Here is a 19,365-nt window from a genome sequence, read left to right on the forward strand (position 1 = left end):
AAAAAATAAATATTATCTGCTAATGCAAAATATGCGTAAGCTGGTTTATGGTCATTTCGTAGCAAAAGAGAAGAAAATAAGTGCATTAAATAAATGAATTCATATTTTTGTATCTGGAATAGTTGTACTTTAAATAGATCCTCCACCCTTTTATGGCCGAATAAGGGCTAAATTGCTTTCCGACTTGAAATGAAAAGGCATATTGGTTGATCGTGTAGCGTTTATGTGCAAAATTTGAGAGCCAATCGATAAAGCTTGTTGATGCCAAAACAGGTAATAATAATAATTTATTATCAGGTACATGTACACAAGCAAATAAGTATATTTAACCCTTTCAGTGCGGGAACCGAATTTTAAAGGCCGTTGAAAACAGTTTGGATCCAGATGAGACGCCACAGAACGTGGCGTCTCATCAGGATCCAAACTGTTTGCTATTCTGAAAGTATACTTTGAAAAAAAAATGAAGAAAATGCTGATTTTAGAAATTCAGCAGACGACATTTTAGCAGACGACAAATTTCCCAGCATGCAAAGGGTTATTAAGATGCTTAAGGTGTGGAAGACTCATAATCAGGTTTGGTGTCCCTCAAACCCTAAGCGTCTTGTAATTCCTTATGCAGTTTGTATAGATAGTGCCGCATCCTGACACGTAGAGCTTGTGCTTTGTTGGCAGCGTTAGTTGGCTGTTAACAGGTTCATTGTGGTTATCTCCAACATCAGTCTGTCCGTCTGTCCTAGCCACTATCTCCTACACCATAAGCACTAGAACCTTGAAACTTAAACACATGGTAGCTATGAGCATTATGTGCGACCCTGCACTATTTGGAATTTTGATCTGACCCCTGGGTCAAAAGTTAAAGGGGATGGGGTGGAGAAGGGTCAGAGATTTTCACTCATTTTTAGCTCGACTAATATATATGAAATATATATAATGGAGCTATCCTGATCACGTCGGCGTTACCGTTAGCGTGCACATGTTAAAGTTTGTGTACTACCCCAAATATTTTCTTTGTCCTTTAACAAATTACTTTTATATTTTGCATACATGTACTTCTTTACCAACATGACCCTTATCTATGAACAAGAGCAGACAACTGTATCTAGCATTTTGACAGGATTATTGCCCCTTTTATACTAAGAATATGCATACACTGTCACTCCAATATAACGCGGATGACGGGGTCTAAGCCACGCAACAGCGTTATAAACGGAAAGCGTTATAAGTTTTGAGCTAATTTATTTAAGGGGCTATAAAAACAGGTAAAGTATAGCCTATAATATAGGTCTTGTGTATCTTCATGCTGTGTTGTCAACCGCAAATACATGCATGTAAACCGAATCGAGCGATAACAGTATAACTACCGCTTTTCTAATGTGCACATTTATCCGATAATCCAATATAATTACATCACTTACGAAAAAATAATGTTTAACATTTATGACAAGAAATATGTTTACGAACTTCGTAAACAAATTCATATGCCTACGCCATTTTTCAGAAAAATTAGTACAGTGCATTATGGGACACAGCTTTCATTGGACGAGCGAATTTAAATTTAGATTGAATGCAATACGATACATGTACAAAGAAATGTTTTATTGCGTCATACGCAGCATGTAAAAAACGTGCTTTCCGTGGACTTTCTGATAACTGGCAAAAATTTAAGTGCATCTCTGTTAACTATTACACTGCGTTAGCATGTAAATAAATCGTTTTTTAACCAGGTTTTCCAAAGGAAAAAAATGGTTATTAGATTGGCGAATGCGGGCGGGCTGGCGGAACAAGCTTGTCCGGGCCATAACTATGTCGTTCATTGTCAGATTTTATAATCATTTGGCACATTTGTTCACCATCATTGGACGGTATGTCGCGGGAAATAATTACGTCGATATCTCCAAGGTCAAGGTCACACTTTGAGTTCAAAGGTCAAAAATGGCCATGAATGAGCTTGTCCTGGCCATAACTATGTCATTCATTGTGAGATTTTAAAATCATTTGGCACATTTGTTCACCATCATGGGACGGTGTGTCGCACGAAAGAATCACGTCAATATCTCCAATGTCAAGGTCGCCACGACTAAAAATAGATTTAAAAAAAAAAAAAACTTATAAAGGGGGTTAATTTTGTTTGTTCATTTAAAAAGTTCAGTTTGACTTTTCTCCCTTTATCAGATTTTTTTTTCACAATGAAAACCTGGTTTTGTGACAATTTGTCCCTTGTTAAATGTATTTTTCGTATACGTACTGAAACATTAAACACACACAAAGATAACTTTATTTATCAAGCATGTGTAGCATATAATAAACAATAACACACTTACACAGCCATATTTTATACCAACGAAATACAATACACGATAAATACGGAACATTAACAGGTAATAGTTTTAAATAACTTTAATTTGATAATTATTCCGCTTGCACTTGCCTTATTGAAATTAGCGCATCGAACCGCTCTGATAGGGAATACATGTAATAAACACCGACTCGCTTGTTTTCACACCTTTATTGACATTACACAACAGATTAACACCAATTAGCTGTCGAGTGTCGTTTAACCTCTAATCGATTTAAATCAGTTAAACGGGCGGATAAAGCAATCAAGCTGTGATCGCCAGCTTCTTTGAATTTATGAAAATACATGAAGTTGCATAACATGGATTTGAATCAGAAATGGAAGGTTGGAGAAAAAAAGGGATCCAAGGATCCCCCGCGTTATATTGGACACAGCGTTATAACGGACCGCACTATATTGGAGTTAAAGTGTATTATTGATAAATCTATGTTAAAGTTTGCATACCACCTCAAATATTTTCTATGTCCTTTGACATATTGCTTTCATATTTTGCATACTTCATAACCAACATGATCCCAATCTATAAACAAGAGCAGACAACTGTATCAAGCATTTTGACAGAATTATTGCTCTTTTATACTTAGAATATGCATATTTTTGATAAATCTATGTTAAAGTTTGCATACCACCTCCAATATTTTCTATGTCCTTTGACATATTGCTTTCATATTTTGCATACTTCTTTACCAACATGATCCCAATCTATAAACAAGAGCAGAAAACTGTATCAAGCATTTGACAGAATTATTGCCCCTTTTATACTTAGATAATTGAACATTTTGCTTAAATTGCCATAACTTCTTTATATATGATCACATTTGATTCATACTTTGACAAAACAACACTTACCTGACATACCACAATGCATTGCACCCAAACTATCCCCCATGCCCCACCCAAGAATTCCCCCCCCCCCCCAATTTTATTTTTATAATTATTTTTGAAACTTCATCTTTTAAATTACCACCAACCCACATAAACCACCCCTCTCCATGATGGCTTACATTAACCTGTCAAGCACTCGAAATCTCTTAAGACAATAGTTACGGTCAATCTCAACCATGCATGGCCGCATTACCAAACCTGGGGCGCCCCCTGGGTCAAACATGCGGCGTGGGAATACGCGTCGGCCTCTGCCGCACCATTCTTCACCAATTGACTTCAAATTAATACTAAAGATTTCTTATGACAACACAGTGTCTCGACCATCCATGTTCACATTACCCACCCCAGGGCCCCGCCCACTTTGGTGGTAAAGATCTCAAGCTATTTCAGCATAATTAAAATCCAAGCCATTTTTGTGGTCAAGACCCGAGCTTTCTCACCATAATTAAAATCCAAGCCAGTTTGGTGGCAGAGACCCCGAGCTATTTCAGCATAATTAAAATCCAAGTCAGGTTAGTGGTCAAGATCCTGAACTATTTCGGTATAATTAAAATCCAAGCCAGTTTGGTAGTCAATTTTTGTGGTAAAGACCCCGAGCTTTCTAACCATAATTAAAATCCAAGCCAGTTTGGTGGCGGATACCCCGAGCTATTTCAGCATAATAAAAATCCAAGTCAGTTTGGTGGTCAAGATCCTGAACTATTTCGGTATAATTAAAATCCAGGCCAGTTTGGTGGTCAAGACCCCAAGCTCTTTCAGCATAATTAAAATCCTAGCCAGTTTCGTGGGGGAGACCTTGAGCTATTTCAGCATATTTAAAATCCAAGTCAGTTTAGTGGTCAAGATCCTGAACTATTTCGGTATAATTAAAATCAAGGCCAGTTTGGTGGTCAAGAACCCGAGCTTTTTCACCATAATTAAAATCCTAGCCAGTTTCATGGCCGAGACCTCAAGCTATTTCCGCATATTTAAAATCCAAGGCAGTTTGGTGGTGAAGATCCTGAACTATTTTGGCATAATTAAAATCCAAGCCAGTTTGATGGTCAAGATCCTTAGCTATTTCAGCATAATTAAAATGCAAGCCATTTTGGTGGTCAAGAACCCGAACTATGAGCATAATTCAAATCCAAGCCAGTTTGGTGGTAAAGATCCCGAGCTTTTTCAGCATAATTAAAATCCCAGCCAGTTTGGTGGTCAAGATCCTGAGCTATTTCAGCATAATTGAATTCTAAGCCAGTTTGGTGGTCATGACCCTGAGTTATTTCAGCATAATTAAAATCCAGGCCGTTTTGGTGGTCAAGACCCCAAGCTATTTTAGCATATATTTTTTCGGCATAATTTTTTCTTACCCAATTGTTTTCGTACACACATTTTTTTGTACCCATTTTTTTCTGTTTTTTGACTGAATAATGCCCCCTTTTATAGTTAGAAAATTGAAAATTTGGTTAAGTTTTGTGTTCAGGTCTACTCTTATCCTATTTGTGTTAAGGTCTACTCTTATCCTAAAGTATCAAAGCTATATCGTCTACTTAATGTTATAAGTCATGTAACTGACATTTTTAAACATTTTATTTCTTTCCCATTTTTGTTTTTTTTATTAAGGCGACATACATCAACTGTTTAATAATAATTATTAAGTCTACCTTTTTGGTAAAAATAATGTTTTTTTAACCAAATTTTCAAAATGGACATTACGGACACATGTCATTTGCTGAATGTAAAAAGTAGCATAACTGATATTTAGTTAAATTTTCAGGAGAAGGAAAAAACTGCTTTATTGAAATAAAATAGGGATACTAACAGAGTAAAACAAACACATGGGATATTTTCAGATTTGAATACTGGTATTTTACGCATCTTTAGGCAGTTCTGTGTACCAAGGATAAATACAATACTTAAACATTCATGTACAATGCACAATACTAAAAACCTGAATTATATCTGTAATGTATTTCAGATTCGGAGATGTCTGTGTTGTTTCTAAGGTCATGTGACAAATTAAGTTTATATGTTTATAGGTTTAAAATTGCAAATTGTCCTCTTACTTGCCCTTGTATTTCAAGATAGAATACTTTCCTTCCCAGAGGAAAGAGATCTGGGTTTGAATCCCAGTGGGGGCTTCAGAGGATGATTCATTTTAAGAAAAATAAAAATATTTGCTTTACTTTGTCTCTAACTTAACCAAATAACTCTGACAATGCCTTTACAAGTATGCAGTTTTTGATAATTCAATTATGCAAGAAACATGTATAATTTTAGGGTAGACTAAGACAGCAAACTAAGAATGGGCATCCATTTTAGTTTTTTAAGTCAAAACAACAATAAATGCATATAGGAACACATATTTAAATTAAAAATGCAACAATCAGAGGACATAATCAATTAAATAGTAAATGACTACTTTAAATATGTTTGAGCACTGTTTGTTTTTCAGAGATTTGTGAATATGCCGTTTAATGTTCTTCCCATTGAACTAATGCAATATGTGCTATGGAACTGGAATCATATAGTGTTGGAAAGCTGATGTTTCCCGTCCAGAGGGTCCATGCTTCCTGAAAGCTGAAAATTGTATATGATCTCCCCACTCATTCCATCCCGCGAAACCCTTAAGGTGTCGCAAGTCTAGTATGGAATGAGTGATGTATTGGACGTCATCATTGATGACGTTCATTCGAACGAATGATAAAGGGGGCTAAGTTTCATTAAGTTGAGGCATATAGTCGCGATTTGTGGCGCTTGAAAACTAGTCGGTTACTTTTACTGAAATTTGACATGTATATGGACAAGAATGCGATCTACCTGTTGGCGTAGGCGTTATACCTAGGAAAAAACTAGTTTTCTAGTATTTTGCGTTTAAATATTTTTATGGGAAAGGGCACGCGCGCGTGACGTCATGAAAAGCGCTTAGGCTAGCTTCCATCTTGCTACGAAACAAAGAAACTGACGTTACGCGTTATTAATTCAGTTAGGCGTTTAATCGATAAACAAAGGCGTAATAATTGTGTTTGAATATCAATCGGTAGTACACATGCATGTCTTTTGTGCACATTGTGGTTTTTTAATGAACATGACATAAATCTATGTGTTATTCAACGTACTGTGTGCGACGAGTTGAAGGTTTACACGGCTAGGCTTTCCGAGATAAATGTAAGTACACACTGGTATTAGAATGGTATTCTATTTATCCGATAATATCTTGAATATAAATGATATTCAGACAATTACATTATTAGGGTTTAATAATTTATTATTTAATCAATAAAAAAACGCAAGCAGCAAATCAATTAATTTCGTTTGTAGTGGAAACCGAAAGTAAACAAAACAACCGTCAAAATGGCTGACGACATAGCAACGTAGGAACTAACGCTCAGAAATTATTTACAAAATAAGATCATCAGAAATGATGTAAAGTGAATGCTCATTCGCTGTTTTGTAGATAAGTATACGATCTATTGAAAAACCATAACATTTGACATAAAAACACCCGCGGATATGAAAATCTTCAGTGTAACGAAATAGCAGACATCACACGGCGTCTCTGATTCTACGCTGTTTGCCAAGGCCGATAATGAATGGAAATGCACAAACTCAGTAACTGGCAAGCATATATGCATTAGTAGGTTGTTTCGTGATTATTTAGAAACGACTACATAATTCTTTTGGTTCAGCCAGTGCAACTAAACAGAAATAAGTATAAAAAGTTTCTACACCTGACAACAATGTGCCAACTTAATACAAGGTAAGTTGTTTACATTATTTAAAATATTGCAAGCTTACAGTATACAACAATAAACAGCCGGTACAATGTAATGTCATCATTTTAATTTTAATAAGCCCGTGGTTAATTACCCTTTTAAATCTTATGGATCAATGCATCTCTAACACCTTCAATTGACTTGTTCGTGAAAAATATACACCCTCAGTGCATGTTATCCCATACACCATCACTCACTTACTAAGGCTCGATTGATCATTCTCGGCTCGGGTACTACTTACCGGTACATGTACCCCGGGTACTCTTATTTTTACTTACATGTACCCTGGGTACGGTAAATAAACTTAAACATACCCGCAAATATTAGATTGTATCCGAGTTGTATATCCGCCAAAAATCCGATGTCGTTAAACATGCTACTGATTAACGTAAAACAATATTGTTTACCTTAAACAAACTTCTCTTTTAAAAAATCTGCATCAACATGCTTTTTAGTATGAGTGTTGAGAGGACGCCGTAGGAATAAGCAAGTAATCAAGAATACGTCTCTGTTTCTGCTTTTATTTCCTTCATGTATAATGACGATAAGGATTGACGACTAACATCGACGACAATGATCACAAGCATTTAAGACTAACACTGACAACAAGCATTGGCGACTAGATGTAACATTGACGATTCTCTACAATAAATGAAATTAACAGTAATAAATGAATAATAAGATTATAGTACAACAGATATGCTTTTCAAAGTATAATATAATAGCATACACTCATTAGAATAAGATGTTTCACAAATAACATTTTGAAACATTTTCAATAAATATAGAAATATCTTAAACAATATTTATTACACAGCATTAATTAATTGTTAAAACATAATATAAATACCGAATATGGTGTTCCCCATTTAACGGACCTTGGTTACCAAATAATGTTTCTTTTAAAAAATCTATGACGGTAAAAAGTGAACGTGCGATGTCGCGGAAAATATTATACTTGACGACGTCATACAATGACGCGACTTTAAACAAGATTTAAAATTAAATCACATTATTGATTTTAACAATGAGTTTTGATAATATAACTGCCATTCAACAGAAAATTTACATAAATGTAAACATAATTCATTTTTACAAAATAGCCGACAACAACCGATTTAGTGTTAAAATTCCCGCGTACGTTTTAGTATATTTACCGTACCCAGGGTACGAGCCTTACTAACTGTATTATTATTATATCTCACCGACTACAAAGTACCTTTACCTTGTTGTGTTTATCAACCTGGAATTTATGTAAAATCCGGCTAATTAGTAACAGATGTGATACACTGAGATAAAGATATTGCCTTAGTCCTTATGTATTTGAGGCTGTTTCCATAAATAATTAAGAAGTAACTTTTTACAGCTTTAAAGATTTTTTAAAAATAAATAACTCAGAAAAAAGTTTATCAATTACAGAATAATTATTGATTTTATATAAAATGGCTCCTTTGTAATGTTTAAATGCTACAATTTTCAATCGACCAGTAATGACCAGTATTGACCGGTTTTAACCAGGTATTGACCGCCGGCCCGGTCAATACTCAATTGACCGGTCAATATGCCAACCCTGCATTGAAGCCTAATATGCATTTATCTATTATTATTTGGGCACAAATAATTTTACTGTGTGAAGACCCTACATAAAAATGCTGATTTTTTTCTTACTTGGTACCTGGCGACACACATTTTCAAGTCTATTTCATTAAATTTGGCATAGATATTTATAAAATTGGCATCGTATGAACCAGTAGTCATAGTATAAGCAACATTGAAGCCTAATATGCATTCATCTATTATTAATTGGGCACAAATAATTTTACTGTGTGAAGACCCTACATAAAAATGCTGATTTTTTTCTCACCTGGTACCTGGCGACACACATTTTCAAGTCTTTTTCATTAAATTTGGCATAGATATTTTAAAAAATGGCATCGTATGAACCAGTAGTCATAGTATAAGCAACATTGAAGCCTACTATGCATTCATCTACATGTATTATTATTTGGGCACAAACAATTTTACCGTGTGAAGATCCTACATAAAAATGCTGATTTTTTTCTTATTTGGTACCTGGCGACACACATTTTCAAGTCTATTTCATTAAATTTGGCATAGATATTTATAAAACTGGCATCGTATGAACCAGTAGTCATAGTATAAGCAACATTGAAGCCTAATATGCATTCATCTATTATTATTTGGGCACAAATAATTTTACCGTGTGAAGACCCTACATAAAAATGCTGATTTCTTCTTACTTGGTACCTGGCGACACACATTTTCAAGTCTATTTCATTAAATTTGGCATAGATATTTGTAAAAATGGCATTGTATGAACCAGTAGTCATAGTATAAGCAACATTGAAGCCTAATATGCATTCATCTGTTATTATTTTTGGCACAAATAATTTTACCATGTGAAGACCCTACATAAAAATGCTGATTTTTTCTTACTTGGTACCTGGCGACACACATTTTTAATTCTATTTCATTAAATTTGGCATAGATATTTTTAAAAATGGCATTGTATGAACATATCGTCATAGTATAAGCAACATTGAAGCCTAATATGCATTCATCTATTATTATTTGGGAACAAATAATTTTACCGTGTGAAGACCCTACATAAAAATGCGGATTTTTTTCTTACTTGGTACCTGGCGAATCACATTTTCAAGTCTATTTCATTAAATTTGGCATAGATATTTATAAAAATGGTATCGTATGAACCATTAGTCATAGTATAAGCAACATTGAAGCCTAATATGCATTCATCTATTCTTATTTGGGCACAAATAATTTTACTGTGTGAAGACCCTACATAAAAATGCGGATTTTTTTCTTACTTGGTACCTGGCGAATCACATTTTCAATTCTATTGCATTAAATTTGGCATAGATATTTATAAAATTGGCATCGTATGAACCAGTAGTCATAGTATAAGCAACATTGAAGCCTAATATGCATTCATCTATTATTACTTGGGCACAAATAATTTTACTGTGTGAAGACCCTATATAAAAATGCTGATTTTTTTCTTATTTGGAACCTGGCGACACACATTTTCAAGTCTATTTCATTAAATTTGGCATAGATATTTATAAAAATGGCATCGTATGAACCAGTAGTCATAGTATAAGCAACATTGAAGCCTAATATGCATTCATCTATTATTATTTGTGCACAAATAATTTAACCGTGTGAAGACCCTAGATAAAAATGCTGATTTTTTTCTTACTTGGTACCTGGCGACACACATTTTCATGTCTATTTCATTAAATTTGGCATAGATATTTATAAAAATGGCATCGTATGAACCAGTAGTCATAGTATAAGCAACATTGAAGCCTAATATGCATTCATCTATTATTATTTTGGGCACAAATAATTTTACCGTGTGATGACCCTACATAAAAATGCTGATTTTTTTCGTACTTGGTATCTTGCAACACACATTTTCAAGTCTTTTTCATTAAATTTGGCATATACATGTATATTAATAAAAATGACATTGTATGAACATGTCGTCATAGTATAAGCAGAGAAGCATAATACGCATTCATCTATTATAATTTGGGCTCATACAATTTTACCGTGTTAGCACCATATATCAAGTTGCAGATTTTTTAAATATTCGCCACATACCCAAAGGCATTTTCATTAATATCTCAGAAAAATAGACCTATATATTAATACACATGGCATCTAAAGAACATTTTATCATAGTTAAACATGGTTTCCAGCCAACCTGGAAATCAGGGAAAACCTGGAAAAAGACTTTCACTAACGCCCAGTACAAATATATGGACAGAATGATTTTTTCACTTACCGGTATGTGGGTGTATGTTGGCTCCACTTCACAAGATACAGACATTGTAGTTTAATTGAAAAACGCATCTTACAATGTGAGATGAGTTCTGGGTTCAAGCCCCAGCAGTGCCCTATCATGTGTGATATACAGAGCCATTATGATTAAATATACACAGTTATCTTTTTAAACAATACAATTAAATATAAGGAATAATGTTAAAGGGGCATTGCTGCTTAGCCATTTTTGGGATTGTATTGTGATTTTTTGCCAAATTTGACACTGAATAACAGGGTTTATATACATCCCAAGCATAAATGCTTCTAAATTTGTAAAAAAAAACAAGTCGAAGTGTGCAGAATATTAAAAATTTGCAACTTTCTGATGTCTAAAGGTCATTAAATGCCACTCAAAGTTTACATTTTTTGTACAAAATGACCCATTTTGTGCTGTCCATTATTAATTAATGTTTTACGCTGTCAGGTCCAAAAACGCTCATTCTGTAGCTTGTTTGGACTATAATCTATAATGTGGCCAAGTTTCAGCAGATTCGACCCAGTGGTTCTGATTTTATACGCCGTGCCTAGCTTTTATTAGTCCACTACCGGTTTCACCGGAGGGGATTTATGGTTTGTGCTCTGTGTGTCCGTCAGTCAGTCAGTCTGTCACACTTTTCTGAATCCTGCGATAACTTTAAAAGTTCTTAATATTTTTTCATGAAACTTGAAACATGGATAGATGGCAATAAGGACATTATGCACGTGATTTCATTTTGTTACTACGTCAAAAATTCTGGTTTCTATGGCAATAAATAAAAAAATAAAATAAATTCTGACAATGGTGGAGCCGGTAGGGGACAAATTTGCTTGACAATAGTCTTGTTGAGTATTACTCACTGACTTATGCATATGCGCTCGGCTGTTTTCGGAGAATACCTGAGGTATTGTCATAGCCAGCTCATCGTGTCGTATCGTGTCTTTTCGCCGTCCGGCGTCCGCCATGCTAAAACCTTAACATTGACCCATTGTACCCACAATTTTCGAACCCACATTTTTTTTCGTAACCAAAATGTTCGTACCCACATTTGTTTAGTACCCAAAATTTGTGTTCCCACATTTTCTTACCCAAAATTTTCGAACCCACATTTTTTTAGTTCCCACTCATTCCATCCCGCGAAACCCTTAAGGTGTCGCAACTCTAGTATGGAATGAGTGATGTATTGGACGTCATCATTGATGACGTTCATTCGAACGAATGATAAAGGGGGCTAAGTTTCGTTAAGCTGGCGAGAATCACTGCGATTTGAGGCGCTTGAAAACTGGTCGGTTAATTTTGCTGAAATTTGACATGTATATGGAGAAGAATGCGATCTACCTGTTGGCGTAGGCGTTATACCTGGGAAAAATCAAGTTTTCGAGTATTTTGCGTTTAAATATTTTTATGGGAAAGGGCGCGCGCGCGTGACGTCATGAAAAGCGCTTAGGCTAGCTTCCATCTTGCTACGAAACAAAGAAACTGACGTTACGCGTTATTAATTCAGTTAGGCGTTTAATCGATAAACAAAGGCGTAATAATTGTGTTTGAATATCAATCGGTAGTACACATGCATGTCTTTTGTGCACATTGTGGTTTTTTAATGAACATGACATAAATCTATGTGTTATTCAACGTATTGAGTGCGACGAGTTAAAGAAAGGTTTACACGGCTAGGCTTTCCGAGATAAATGTAAGTACACACTGGTATTAGAATGGTATTCTGTTTATCCGATAATATCTTGAATATAAATGATATTCAGACAATTACATTATTAGGGTTTAATAATTTATTATTTAATCAATAAAAAACGCAAGCAGCAAATCAATTAATTTCGTTTGTAGTGGAAACCGAAAGTAAACAAAGCAACCGTCAAAATGGCTGACGACATAGCAACGTAGGAATTAACGCTCAGAAATTATTTACAAAATAAGATCATCAGAAATGATGTAAAGTGAATGCTCATTCGCTGTTTTGTAGATAAGTATACGATCTATTGAAAAACCATAACATTTGACATAAAAACACCCGCGGATATGAAAATCTTCAGTGTAACGAAATAGCAGACATCACACGGCGTCTCTGATTCTACGCTGTTTGCCAAGGCCGATAATGAATGGAAATGCACAAACTCAGTAACTGGCAAGCATATATGCATTAGTAGGTTGTTTCGTGATTATTTAGAAACGACTACATAATTCTTTTGGTTCAGCCAGTGCAACTAAACAGAAATAAGTATAAAAAGTTTCTACACCTGACAACAATGTGCCAACTTAATACAAGGTAAGTTGTTTACATTATTTAAAATATTGCAAGCTTACAGTATACAACAATAAACAGCCGGTACAATGTAATGTCATCATTTTAATTTTAATAAGCCCGTGGTTAATTACCCTTTTAAATCTTATGGATCAATGCATCTCTAACACCTTCAATTGACTTGTTCGTGAAAAATATACACCCTCAGTGCATGTTATCCCATACACCATCACTCACTTACTAAGGCTCGATTGATCATTCTCGGCTCGGGTACTACTTACCGGTACATGTACCCCGGGTACTCTTAATTTTACTTACATGTACCCTGGGTACGGTAAATAAACTTAAACATACCCGCAAATATTAGATTGTATCCGAGTTGTATATCCGCCAAAAATCCGATGTCGTTAAACATGCTACCGATTAACGTAAAACAACATTGTTTACCTTAAACAAACTTCTCTTTTAAAAAATCTGCATCAACATGCTTTTTAGTATGAGTGTTGAGAGGACGCCGTAGGAATAAGCAAGTAATCAAGAATACGTCTCTGTTTCTGCTTTTATTTCCTTCATGTATAATGACGATAAGGATTGACGACTAACATCGACGACAATGATCACAAGCATTTAAGACTAACACTGACAACAAGCATTGGCGACTAGATGTAACATTGACGATTCTCTACAATAAATGAAATTAACAGTAATAAATGAATAATAAGATTATAGTACAACAGATATGCTTTTCAAAGTATAATATAATAGCATACACTCATTAGAATAAGATGTTTCATAAATAACATTTTGAAACATTTTCAATAAATATAGAAATATCTTAAACAATATTTATTACACAGCATTAATTAATTGTTAAAACATAATATAAATACCGAATATGGTGTTCCCCATTTAACGGACCTTGGTAACCAAATAATGTTTCTTTAAAAAAATCTATGACGGTAAAAAGTGAACGTGCGATGTCGCGGAAAATATTATACTTGACGACGTCATACAATGACGCGACTTTAAACAATTTAAGATTTAAAATTAAATCACATTATTGATTTTAACAATGAGTTTTGATAATATAAATGCCATTTAACAGAAAATTGACATAAATGTAAACATAATTAATGTTTACAAAATAGCCGACAACAACCGATTTAGTGTTAAAATTTCCGCGTACGTTTTAGTATATTTACCGTACCCAGGGTACGAGCCTTACTAACTGTATTATTATTATATCTCACCGACTACAAGGTACCTTTACCTTGTTGTGTTTATCAACCTGGAATTTATGTAAAATCCGGCTAATTAGTAACAGATGTGATACACTGAGATAAAGATATTGCCTTCAGCGATTTTCCTCCTTCTTTATTAAGTACCGGTAAACGGTACTTTCCCAATCGAACGCAAATTCCCAAATTCCCAAAACGGTACTTTCCCAATCGAGCGAAAATTCCCAAATTCCCAATCGGCATCTGGAAAAATCCCAATCAGCGTCCGAATTTTTTCTCAGAACGATAGAAAGTTTCGTAAAAAAACCAACTTTCGGCGAGCGAACAAAGAAAATCGTATAGTTGTGTGTAACCACGCGCTCGATTAATTTCGGGTTTTATTATTCAGCGCATTCAATCAATAGAGTTGTTACTGTTTCCGGTTCTTTTGCCAGGCAGCCAGCGTACTGTTTTACGTCGGTTTGTAACCTTATCGTATTTTGAAATGAGTCATAATAGCAAATATTATGCCAAAAAACCAATCGGAACCATCTATCACAGGACACATTGACAGCAATAATGATGCTGTGCAGGGAGGGATGCAAGCAACTGAGTGATGATCAAACATCAAAGATTGTTGAAATTTTCACAAAAATGAAAGAGAGAGACATTGCTTTAAAAGAGATTAAAACAACTAGTAATTGATTTGGTGTGTTCTTTATAATATTTTGTTATTTATATAAACTTTATAACTTAATGGTCATTAAGGCATGCCTGCAAATGATTATTTAAATGGGTATGTTCAATTAAGTATGAACTGTATAATGTATTCAATAAGACCCAAACTTCACGACGCGATTTTCCCAATTTCAGGATTTCACGACTCGATTTTTCCCAATTTTGAGGTTTTCACGACTCAATTTTTCCCAATCGGACCGGTACGGGTACTTTTCCCAATTGGACAAGGAAAATCGCTGGCCTTAGTCCTTATGTATTTGAGGCTGTTTCCATAAATAATTAAGAAGTAACTTTTTACAGCTTTAAAGATTTTTTTTTAAATAAATAACTCAGAAAAAAGTTTATCAATTACAGAATAATTATTGATTTAATATAAAATGGCTCCTTTGTAATGTTTAAATGCTACAATTTTCAATCGACCAGTAATGACCAGTATTGACCGGTTTTAACCGGGTATTGACCGCCGCCCCGGTCAATACTCAATTGACCGGTCAATATGCCAACCCTGCATTGAAGCCTAATATGCATTTATCTATTATTATTTGGGCACAAATAATTTTACTGTGTGAAGACCCTGCATAAAAATGCTGATTTCTTTCTTACTTGCTACCTGGCGATACACATTTTCAAGTCTTTTTCATTAAATTTGGCATAGATATTTTAATAAATGGCATCGTATGAACCAGTAGTCATAGTATAAGCAACATTGAAGCCTAATATGCATTCATCTATTATTATTTGGGCACAAACAATTTTACCGTGTGAAGATCCTACATAAAAATGCTGATTTTTTTCTTATTTGTTACCTGGCGACACACATTTTCAAGTCTATTTCATTAAATTTGGCATAGATATTTATAAAAATGGCATCGTATGAACCAGTAGTCATAGTATAAGCAACATTGAAGCCTAATATGCATTCATCTATTATTATTTGGGCACAAATAATTTTACCGTGTGAAGACCCTACATAAAAATGCTGATTTTTTTTCTTACTTGGTACCTGGCGACACACATTTTCAATTCTATTTCATTAAATTTGGCATATATGTTAATAAAAATGGCATTGTATGAACATATCGTCATAGTTTAAGCAACATTGAAGCCTAATATGCATTCATCTATTATTATTTGGAAACAAATAATTTTACCGTGTGAAGACCCTACATAAAAATGCGGATTTTTTTCTTACTTGGTACCTGGCTAATCACATTTTCAAGTCTATTTCATTAAATTTGGCATAGATATTTATAAAAATGGTATCGTATGAACCATTAGTCATAGTATAAGCAACATTGAAGCCTAATATGCATTCATCTATTCTTATTTGGGCACAAATAATTTTACTGTGTGAAGACCCTACATAAAAATGCTGATTTTTTTCTTACTTGGTACCTGGCGACACACATTTTCAAGTCTATTTCATTAAATTTGGCATAGATATTTATAAAATTGGCATCGTATGAACCAGTAGTCATAGTATAAGCAACATTGAAGCCTAATATGCATTCATCTATTATTATTTGGGCACAAATAATTTTACTGTGTGAAGACCCTACATAAAAATGCTGATTTTTTTCTTATTTGGTACCTGGTGACAATTTTACCGTGTTAGCACCATATATCAAGTTGCAGATTTTTTAAATATTCGCCACATACCCAAAGGCATTTTCATTAATATCTCAGAAAAATAGACCTATATATTAATACACATGGCATCTAAAGAACATTTTATCATAGTTAAACATGGTTCCCAGCCAACCTGGAAATCAGGGAAAACCTGGAAAAAGACTTTCACTTTCACTAACGCCCAGTACAAATATATGGACAGAATGATTTTTTCACTTACCGGTATGTGGGTGTATGTTGGCTCCACTTCACAAGATACAGTCATTGTAGTTTAATTGAAAAACGCATCTTACAATGTGAGATGAGTTCTGGGTTCAAGCCCCAGCAGTGCCCTATCATGTGTGATATACAGAGCCATTATGATTAAATATACACAGTTATCTTTTTAAACAATACAATTAAATATAAGGAATAATGTTAAAGGGGCATTGCTGCTTAGCCATTATTGGGATTGTATTGTGATTTTTGGCCAAATTTGACACTGAATAACAGGGTTTATATACATCCCAAGCATAAATGCTTCTAAATTTGTAAAAAAAAACAAGTCGAAGTGTGCAGAATATTAAAAATTTGCAATTTTCTGATGTCTAAAGGTCATTAAATGCCACTTAAAGTTTACATTTTTTGTACAAAATGACCCATTTTGTGCTGTCCATTATTGGTTAATGTTTTACGCCGTCAGGTCCAAAAACGCTAATTCTGTAGCTTGTTTGGACTATAATCTATAATGTGGCCAAGTTTCAGCAGATTCGACCCAGTGGTTCTGATTTTATACGCCGTGCCTAGCTTTTATTAGTCCACTACCGGTTTCACCGGAGGGGACTTGTGGTTTGCGCTTTGTGGGTCCGTCAGTCAGTCACACGTTTCTGAATCCTGCGATAACTTTAAAAGTTCTTAATATTTTTTCATGAAACTTGGAACATGGATAGATGGCAATAAGGACATTATGCACGTGATTTCATTTTGTTCCTACGTCAAAAATTCTGGTTTCTATGGAAATAAATAAAAACATAAAATAAATTCTGACAATGGTGGAGCCGGTAGGGGACAAATTTGCTTGACAATAGTCTTGTTGAGTATTACTCACTGACTTATGCATATACGCTCGGCTGTTTTCGGAGAATACCTGAGGTATTGTCATAGCCAGCTCATCGCGTCGTGTCGTGTCTTTTCGCCGTCCGGCGTCCGCCATGCTAAAACCTTAACATTGACCCATTGTACCCACAATTTTCGTACCCACATTTTTTTTCGTAACCAAAATTTTCGTACCCACATTTGTTTAGTACCCAAAATTTGTGTTCCCACATTTTCTTACCCAAAATTTTTGAATCCAAATTTGTTTAGTTCCCACTCATTCCATCCCGCGAAACCCCTTAAGGTGTCGCAACTCTAGTAATCCGCCCCATGTAACCCAAAATACTTTAACCGGGCCTAAAAAAGGACAACTTTTGAAAAGTCACTTAAACAGCATTGGTGATATACATGACAAATTTCATTTAAAATTAAATAATGTAATATTTATGGCTGACCAAATAAAATTTGTCAATTCTGTCTCCAGTTTATAGCGAACCGGTCAACTTTAGCAAAAATGAAATTATTGCATATGTGTTTATGTACGGATGTTTGACTGTTGGACTATTTCAAAGTAGAATTACATCACGATAACTGTTTGATGGCATTGCTACGTCGTGAATGATTCTATGCCAGACGGACAGCCTCAACCGTCATTCAACTGTGCATTTCAAAACCATTTGAAAGTAATTTAACATAACTTTTGAAATAATCAATATCGATGTATTTTTAAAACATGCCGCAAATAGCTTTAAACAAGTATTATATCATAACATTATGATAAATTTCCAATAAAACAAATTTTGTATTGTCAAATATTCGAGAAACAAAACAGTTAGTTTATCTGACGCCAAAATGTTCAAGCAAACGCAAACCAGGGTAAAAGTCCCCATCTCCGCACAAATAATGTTCATCCATTAAATGTATCGATCCATCAAACAATATACGATTTCTGAAAATACGTCAACTCAGTTTTACAATTTTAATTATGTTTCGTGTTTTAGACAATCGACCTTTTTGCCTAAAATTATAACTAGCATATGTTTAGAAGAGTTTCTCTCTTGGTCATATTTCTAGGGGGTTTCTATATTTGATTACCTTAACAGCTTGAACTTGCATAATCTGTCAAGTAAAAGAAAAAATCGAAAAAACAAGCATTTTACTTTGAAGAAGACTATCAAACAATATTTGCACATTGCGATTCTAACAGTTTTATTTTGTTGTATTTTACACGCTTTTAGATTTTCCTATTCGTTTCGTGAAATGGCTTTCACCGACTTTCACTGCCTCGGTAAATATTGCAGGTTACCGGGTAATACATCACTTTATATTCAAGGGCGCTCGGGCACTAACTGAGTGTTACAAGAGTGTTACAAAGGTAAACTACTTCTGTGATGACAAAATTTCTTTAGCTCGTAATTGTCTCCCTTGAAGTGTGATCTCGCTGAAAAATGTGTAGATCAGTTGCATTCTAATCTAAATTTCTGTTAACTTACCAATAAGACGTGCACTCTATGCTGTTTTCTTAACGTCGCAGTGCTGAATATTAAGCGTAACACTTCTTGTTATATGTAATTAACAAAGTTATTATGAGGGTTTAATATCCGTTT

This window comes from Dreissena polymorpha, chromosome 2 (assembly GCF_020536995.1).
Source record: "Dreissena polymorpha isolate Duluth1 chromosome 2, UMN_Dpol_1.0, whole genome shotgun sequence".
NCBI lineage: Eukaryota > Metazoa > Mollusca > Bivalvia > Myida > Dreissenidae > Dreissena > Dreissena polymorpha.